Source organism: Triticum aestivum, chromosome 5D (assembly GCF_018294505.1).
Source record: "Triticum aestivum cultivar Chinese Spring chromosome 5D, IWGSC CS RefSeq v2.1, whole genome shotgun sequence".
In the NCBI taxonomy this organism is placed as follows: Eukaryota; Viridiplantae; Streptophyta; class Magnoliopsida; order Poales; family Poaceae; genus Triticum; species Triticum aestivum.
The window spans coordinates 485,017,190-485,026,323 of record NC_057808.1 but is presented as its reverse complement, the minus strand read 5'-3'; the positions used below and the strand labels follow the sequence as shown (position 1 = coordinate 485,026,323).

General features: G+C 45.2%; 1 pseudogene; it reads right to left on the bottom strand.

Annotated features, from left to right (window-relative positions):
- Nucleotides 1-3,729: 3,729 nt before the first annotated feature.
- LOC123125631 (uncharacterized) lies at nucleotides 3,730-8,540 on the bottom strand (annotated as a pseudogene).
- Between the last annotated feature and the right edge of the window lie 594 nt (nucleotides 8,541-9,134).

The window sequence follows — 9,134 nt, the reverse complement described above, 5'->3', positions numbered from 1 at the left end:
CGGTTCGTGTAAGAACCGGGACTAAAGGGCTAGGGCATTAGTAACGACCCTTTAGTCCCGGTTCAACAACCGGGACAAAAGGCCCTTACCAACCGGGACATATGACCCTTTTTTACTAGTGACACCATGAGTAGTAACATTTGAACAACATGTGAGTAGATTCATATGCCATATTGAGAAGATGGCATAACTGCTACTGAGGTCATCCCCTTTTGGCGAGTCTATCAGATGGTATAGGGCCGACCATCCCCCCCCCCCCCCCACCCCAATATTTTTGCAAATCGGTCATATTTTTAACTAAAACCCCACCCCACTGTTTACTAACAACAAACTCCACTGTGATTGTATACTTTTATGTTAAAGTCTAGATGAAAAAGGGTGCAGGAGTCCTCAGATATATCTCTATATTTATTGTGTGTGCCCAAAGATGCTTTAAGGTTCATGTTGGTCTAGAGGAGTCATGCAAGCAATGAAACAATTCATATTAACATATGGTGGGCTCATACAGACAACCAAACAACCATAGCTTGCATCTGACATGCCTGGTCGGTTGATACAGCCTACCTATCATGCCCAAAGACTCTTGTAAAGTTTTGATAGAGCAGTATCTCCAATTATTTATCTGCAGCTAGACTCTTAAATGTTTCCATCTCTCATAATTCTTCCTTGCGTTTAATGTGACTCTTCCTTGCTATTCCACATCTATAAATATCTACAGACATGCTTCTCGTTTTTAATCATTTGACACACAGGCTCAATCCTCTCCCGGCAAGAACGTATAAGTATCTTAGTTGCCCAAGCGAAGGCAGAAATTTGTTTCGCTTTGCTTCTTCGGAACAGGCAGCAAGCTATAAAGCTTTCAATTTTCCCTTTTAACAACATAGAAGGCCTTCTCTTATGATTGCCTCCACAATTTTTGTTCCTCTATGGAGGTGTTCTTGGGATTGAAGATTATTAGATAAACACAAGTAGAATGGTAGTAAACTTTGTGCATTAGGCGATCAATAGAACTATAGAAGACTTTTTTTTTGCAAACTGAAGACTCTTGAACGTATATTCTTTGATTCCCACTTTGTGTTATGCCTTCATTTATGCAACGGATAAGTATTTAAATTTAACATGTCTCAGTTTATGATACGGAGAAACACATAAGCATTATGACTTGGTTTTTCGATTCTACCAAAAGGGTGGGAACAACTAGTGCTCTGGGCATCCAGGCCGTGTTGGCGTTGTAGCTTGCAATGTGAGTGTTGAATGTAGGGATGATGGCTTGGAAAAATGGTGCCGACAGGCTGCGCAGAGTATTGTAGTGCAGCTGGAAGTCGGGTGGTGATCCTGAAAATGTTTTTTTTTTCAGGTTCAGTTTAACTTGGCAGACCTAGCTTGTCTCCTAGATTTTTGGCCGATTTTCCATATTGATCATCAATTATCATTATTGAATGCCCGGGTGTTCCATCCCTTCCAAAGCTCGAGCAAATTAACAAGTATGATCTAGGCCGCGCGGTGGCGGTGATGGTCAGATCCGGCCAGGTTGGGAGCTTGGTGTCACCAAAGCTGGCCGGGGCGCGGGGGCGCAGGGTTGGGGCCGCGGCCAAGGCGCAAGAGATCGGCCTCACCAGAGCGGTTCGAGGCGCGGGCGCGAGGGAGCTCGATGGCTCATGGCCGGTGGACGGGAGAGCCGAAGAGCGCCGGTGCGCAGCGGCCCTGACGGGAATTGAGAGGACCCCAACCACCAGCCAAGCTCTGCCACGGCCATCCCCGGGTTTGCCGCATGTTCGGCGGAGGAGCTAAATGTGGCAGCACTTTGCCACGGTCGTCTTTGCCAAGCCATCGTCCTAGAGCTCCCTTGCCACCCCCGCGTCGACTACTAGCTCCCCTGCACGGCGGTGGGCTTCCGGCGATGGCGACGTGAGCTAGTGTGTGGGGGGAGGGGGGGGGGCGACCAAGGGAGCCGGTGGGGGCGGCGGGGCGCGGTCGGGTGGGTGGGTGCGGTTTCCTCCTGGGGAGAACATATCTAGTGCACCGGATGCACCAGTAATATCGGAGCCCTTGGATATGAATCTGAAGGATTGGAGCAGTCTGAAAGATAGATTGATGGAACATTTACAAAAGAGAGCTCATACTATGCTGAAATCAACCCGCACTGTATCCAAGTGAGGTTCTCTCCGATCATTGAAACAGTGTCATTTATTTCTTTTTCAAGCATAAACATGTTGATCCTTACGCTCAGAATTCAGCTTTTCTTTGACCAACATTTTTATTTTAGCAAGATGTTCGCAACAAGGTCAACATTGAACCTATTTTCTTGACTTTCAAACTTAACAACAAAATTTGTAAAAGTTTTTTTACTGGCACTTAATTGTATTATTTAATTTTGTAACCCTCGCTCTCCCCCACATGTCGGTCCCACACACATATGCTTTTGCCCCAAACAAAGTAGTTTCAAGCCAAGTTTCAGAATGCAAATAAAATAAAATTTCAAAAACATATTCAACATTGATCTTGTATCAAAGATCTCATCAAGAAAAAGATGATGGTCAAAACGGAACTGAAACTGGACATTCAGTTCAAATTATATAACCATTTTTGTGTTTGGGCCATAAAATTAAATCCACAGATTTATTGATGGGAGAGAGTGTTGTGGAGTGCGGGTCAAATGCAATAAACTACTAGTAGAATGCCCGTGCGTTGCCAAGGGCTTTTAATTTATTTATTTTGATTACACCTATGAATAGAACGCATATCAAATTTCACATGTATTTTTTTCTTCTGATTATGCATATAATGTATATCATATTTCACATATATAGAAAAATAGCCTGCGACAATTGGAAAATAATTGAAGTCCACTGCAATGTAACTTGATTATGTATAGGTAGAGAGCAATATTATATGTTACAATTAAGGTCTACATGATGCGCTTAAGATATTTCCAGTCAGGATTGTTGCCTTTAGCTTCATTTGGATGGTATCTATAATACAAAAATATATTTCTCATCTCATAACCATCCTGCACAAGCACTATATAATTAGTATGAAGATTTAAGCAAGCTAACATATACCTATAGATTTCTTGTTCAGTTTAGTTTTTTTTATCAATAATAAATCACTCAACATCTATCTCTTTGTCCAACAACTCTCAACTCTCTCTGCAACCCCAGTCCATGGTTGCCACCTCTGTCCGTCTCTCTCTCTCTCTCCCTCTCTCCCTCCCTCCCTCCCTCCCATCAATCACTTGACTTGGAATAAAAAAGGGTTAGAAAAGATACTGTATAAATTGCATGCAGTCTTGCTAAATATTGCAGTGTGATAATAATATAGTACTTGTGTAACACCTTCTTATGATTTGCAACAAAGAGAAATTTACGGTCAAGGTTCAACAACACACTGTATTTTCGAAAAGATGGAGTAACACTCTAATGTCCGTTTCAGTTTGATGTGTGTTGCTAAGATATGGTACCCATAAACCAGTTTGTGAGCTATTAAGAGGGACAATGCATACTCCAAATCTGTTTTGCACGGATTATGGTTCAAATAAAGATATTTCGTTGGCTGCCAAGAAGAGTGTAACAAATCTAGTAGACTATGTGCCCTTATCACTTTGTAGCTTTGTTCGTACCTCTACATCAACACAATGGAAAGTAAAAGTATGATGACAGCAGATATGCAAAATAACTTACAATCTGAGTAACCAAATGTAGTGGTTGAGATAGAAGTGCAATCCTTTTGCGTTAATAGTCACCATGTAGAAGAAGACCCATCTGATCATCCAAATACTATATATACAATCTGCACCGTAAGCACTACATTCTTAACCCAATTCAGGAATTGTAAGTAACAAGAAATTTTAAAATTATCTCTCTTAGCTGTAGACTTTGTTGATTTTTCTAGTGGTGAACCTTCCATGATGCACTACTTTCCCATGGTTAATTGTCAGTCCTTTGAGTTAAACCGAAAAAGGCTTTCGCCCCGCTTTATAAATAAAGCAAACCGCCACATAGCACCAGTACACAAGAAGGTTCACACCACACACACACGTCTCACAAGACAGAGTACAAAAGGTTTTGCTGAGGGCACAGCTCAACAAGCCCAAAATAAACACAAAATGGGGCCGGGGAGGGACCCGACCCCTAATCCGGCTCGGGAGGTGGCGGAGGGAGCGGCGGCGATAAGTGGACGGCCATCGAGCGGAGGTCGGCGATGAAGGCAGAGATGGCGTCCCGATCCTGGGGCGGCTAAGCGGCTGCCAGAGCTGCAAGTAACCAGACAGTTTGAAGAGAGCGTCAGTAGCACGCCGAAGCGGAATGCGCTGGATCACAAATCTATTGCGGATCGTCCAGAGGGTCCAAGCAAGAGTCCCAATCTCCAGCCACCTAATGTGGCGAGAATGCGGGGAGGAGGCCTGGAGTTCAGCGAACATGTCGGGGAAATTGGTGTGGCACCAGTTGCCACCAACCACCTCACGAAAACAGCCCCAAAGAAATTGGGCAGACACACAAGTGAAGAAGATGTGATTCGAGTCTTCAGGGACGCCACAAAGCGGGAAAAGGCCGGTACCAGGGCCATTGCGCTTGCGGACCTCTACGCCAGAAGGAATCCGTCCGCGGATCCATTGCCACATCAAGATCCGGATCTTTAGGGGAAGGCGGACAGGCCAAACCGCCGTGAGGGGAGGCGGGGCGGAGGAGGGGGCGATAGCCCGGTAGAGGAACTTGGTGGAGAATTGTCCCAACGGCTCTAGGCGCCACTGAACAGAATCCGGGCCAGCGTCAACCTGAGGCTCGTGGAGGGCAATGCAGTCAAGCAGCTCCTGCCAGTCGGCAGTTTCCGGAGGCCCAAATGGTCTCCGGAAGGCGAGGCGCCCTAAGTCAATAAGGGCCCTCTCAACCGAGATCCTAGGATCTACGGCGATGGAGAAGAGGTCGGGGAAGCGCACAGCGAAGGGGGAGTCGCCCACCCAGCGGACAAACCAGAACAGAGTCGTAGCTCCAGATCCAACCGAGATGGATGTCCCGATGCAAAGCACCGGGAGCAGCTGGATGACCGACTGCCAGAACTGGGAGCCGCCAGTTCTCTGGCAGAAGGCAAGTTGGCTGTCCACGAAGGTATTTATTTCGGATAATGTGTAACCAGAGGCCACCTTGCCCTTGGGCAATCCGCCAAAGCCAGCAGGATAGTAGGGCGATGTTCATGTGCTTAAAGCACATGATCTCAAGCCCTCCTACTCCCGAGGCTTGCAAATGTCCGTCCAGCTGACCATATGGTATTTCTATCTATCGTTGTCGCCCACCCAGTAGAAACGAGACTGGACTTTGGCGATCTCATGATGCAGGGTTGTCAGTCTTCTTCAGAAAAAAGATCACATTACCAACAAAAGCTTCATCTTCCACCAAAAGAGCACATGTACCGTTGCCTTGCTAAAATGCTTCAGATTTGGTAACTTGATTGCTGCAATTACCACACACAACTGAAATAAACCACAATAGGACAGACAAACTTAATTTCGGACGTCAAGTTAATAATCATGGAGAATTAGCATCTCTTTGAAGATTGTCCAGAATGCAATCAAATCATATTTTGTTGTAGCTTAACACAAAACAAAACAAACACATTTTCTAAAAGCATAATCTCAACAGTGAAAAACATCAAAAGGGCGTTAGCCGTGCATACAGATTAATTAGTCCTAGCAAATCTATAACACCAGTATAGTTTTCAAATTAGTCATAGCAGCTCTAGATTGACACTAAACCTTCTACTAACTATGTCAAACTAAACAGGAACTTTGCATTGTCTGGTCACTGCGTCTACAATCCGACATGATTGATTAATTAAGTTGGCAAATTTTTTATTTGAAAAGAGAGTTGGCAGATGATTTTAAACTGCAACAACTGATATATGTGTGTGGCATGCACGCACACCTAGCTAGCTTCTTGGTAATGGTCACCGACTAACAATCAAACGAAGACATACACGGTGCTTAACCAATAATAATTCAGCAAATTACAAGTTAACTAAAGCATCAAATTAATTGATAGATTCTTGGTCATGGTCAATGATTAACAATCAAAGCATCAAATTAATTACCAGCATATGGATGCAGAGGCAGTTGGTTGTGGGGCCTTGGACCTCTGGACCCTGAGGCGGGCGAGGTTGCAGTTGGTCCTCCGGTCGTCAATCACCGATACGGACCGAAGCACGCCCTAATGGCCGCCTCCGCCTCCCAAAATGTAACCTGCCAAGCATCCATCTAGGCATAGCATCAACTAACGGGGCTGAATTAAACAAGAGAATTAACTACTGAACATGAATCGATGATGAGGGGAAGAGAGAATTGTTTGGGTGGGTACTCATGAATCTGCGGCCTTGGATATGTCGGTGCCCTTGTTGGCGATGACGACGGCCTCGAGGATCTCGCCGAAGAGCTCGAACTGGTCGTGCACACCCTCCTTGCTCATCTTTCACGCCAGGCCATCCACGAACACCTTCGCAGCCGCGTGTCATCGCTGCCCGCCGACGCCTGGTGAGCCATGGAGACCCTCTTCTCCTTCTTCTTCTGGCTCTGGGATCGGCCTGGTTTCTAGTGTAGCGCTTCGTGTCCGTCGATGTAGTGAATAGATCAACGGCGTTCTAGGGATCCGGCGATCCCGTACGTGTACAAGATTCGGCGGCGTCTTGTCTGTGAGGTCGGCGGCGGCGATCTCGTGCGTCTGTGTGAGGAAGATCACATGACGGTGGCTGCATGTCCTCCAGGGGATCGATAGGATCGGTGTTTGTGCGGGTTGGTTTTTTTGGGGTGCTTGCGTGGGGTGGGGTGGGGGGACAAAAAACCAACGAAAAAAAAACGGACGAAAATGGTGGGACGAAAAAAATTCGTGGAGACTATTCTACCAACTGAGACATTAGGGGTAGAGATATTAGTGCATGATGCTATAAAACAAAGGATTCCATCCGTCAGAATTAGCATACACAACCAATACTTCATAAATTCATATGCTCAATCAATTAGAACACAAAGTTACTTCCATTCAAGATGAAAAACTAACACAGGTGAATGCCCGTGCTACCATGAAACAACAAACTAAGACACTAATCAAAACATCATTTCAATTCATAATGTGAACGTCACATGCGACTTATGACTGTGTTGCGACAAAAATTGATAGTACAAATCAAGACGAACATATTTGTCATCATGAGTCAATCTATTTTTTTGTCTTTCTTGATTAGTTCATTAAATGAGATATTGATTAAAATATCTATGTCATGTGCATGTGTCACAACATGTTGTGTAAAACATTGGACTATTTCTCATATTTTCTGTTCTCAACACCATCTCAGTATTTTTGTTTCAACCTGTTGTGCTCGGCGATACTTACCCCTAGGGACTCTCTTCCTCTTGTCTTCTCCTCTTTCCCGATGAAATCAAAGCATACGGTAAAACAATGTTAAAATCAAACATTTTCACGCGTCTTTTGTGCAAGTACCTCAACTGTAACTAAGGGTGAGTTGCCAACAACACGTCTCTTACCTGTTGTCAGGTATAGCTAGCGCCTAGCAAGGAAAATGATTTCAGTTGGAAAAACATAACTGCTGCTGTAGTAAGATATTTGTGACCAATCCAATCTACTTCTATGTATTTTATTGAGGAAGAAAATCTACACCGGTACCAACCAGAACGTAGGAACAAAACAGAAAACGAAAAAACTGTGTTGGTCATTGCCATCGCTGCAAGTGAATGAATTCTAAAATATTCTCCAGCTCAATAGATACACCACCATACATGCAATGCAAGCTACATAGTCATTATCATCTCTGAATTATGTTTAATTCACAAAAAGGATCTATTCACCATTTACTCATTAGAAAGGAGATACAAAACTTATGCGTAAAATATAATATGATGGAAAATTAGATGCCAGCAGTTTCTGTAATATTCAAACTTTGTACATTGCAAATTGCAAAAGAAAAAACTTTAGACAAAAGCCTGCACGATTACCGGCTGGATATCATATAGAAATATATTCAGAATTATAGAGCGGTGATTACTGATAGCACATATGCTAGTGCAGAGAGAACTCACTTGTTGTGAGAAGAGGAAGAAGCTATGGCCAAAGGTTCGTTGACATTTTCGTTGAACATGCTTCTCAAGCAGGTAAACACACACCGGCATCCTCCCGTGGCTGGCAACGGCGTGTAGAGCCCTGGAGCCACCGTCCCTAGCTGCCTCCTTGATGCGGCCGTTCCTGCCATCCAGCGCCCTCGCCATGCCTGGAAAAAAATCACCCAAATCAGAAACAAGGGCAAAAAAACAAACGCCCAAATCAGGATCTGGATGACCTGGACGCAGGGCGTCATTGGAAGGCGCGGCGGCGAGCTCCATGACACGGCCATGGCGGCACCTGCAGAGAGGAATGGCATGCAGCGCATAGGCATCACGTGTGGATACCTGCCTGCGGCGACGAGCTGCCGAGGGGCCGAGGGAGGGCACGTAGAGGACGCTCGATCAGCCAGCTGAGGAAGAGGCAAACACAATCACACATGTATCGATCGATCCATGAAAAACTTTGCTCGCTGCCTCGCTCGCCTCCTGGACTGCCCAGCCGCGGCGTTGCCCTTTGTATGGATGGGGCGCTCGGCTGGGAAAAGGTAGGGAGGGAGGGCAAGGGGTGCGGGGCGGGGGCGGCGGCTGCTGGTGTAGAAGGGGATGAGCGCGGGCTAGCTAGGGATCACGGGAGCCGGGAGGGAGGCCCTGCGTAGGTTTTCACGTTTGGTCTTTTTTTGAGGATGACGAACGAACGACTTATGCTCAGGACAAAAGATAAGCGCGTCTAGTGCGTGTTCGAAGGAGCTAAGTATGGAAGGGGATCGGTGAAAAAAATAAATGGAGAGGTAGGTGATTTGTTTGGAAGCTGATCCAATGTATATGATATTATTTCTGAATTCTTAATTACCAAATATTTACATGATTGAATTCAATCGACACCTACAAAGTAAGCACGAATAAATGAAAAGAGGATCGGACGCGATTCGGTTTTAGTTGCGAAGGAGAAAAAATTAAAATGAGGGAGATGGTGAGAGGGGGACGAAAAAACCCAGCGAAAATAAACCGTGGATGCTATTCACCAACTCAGACA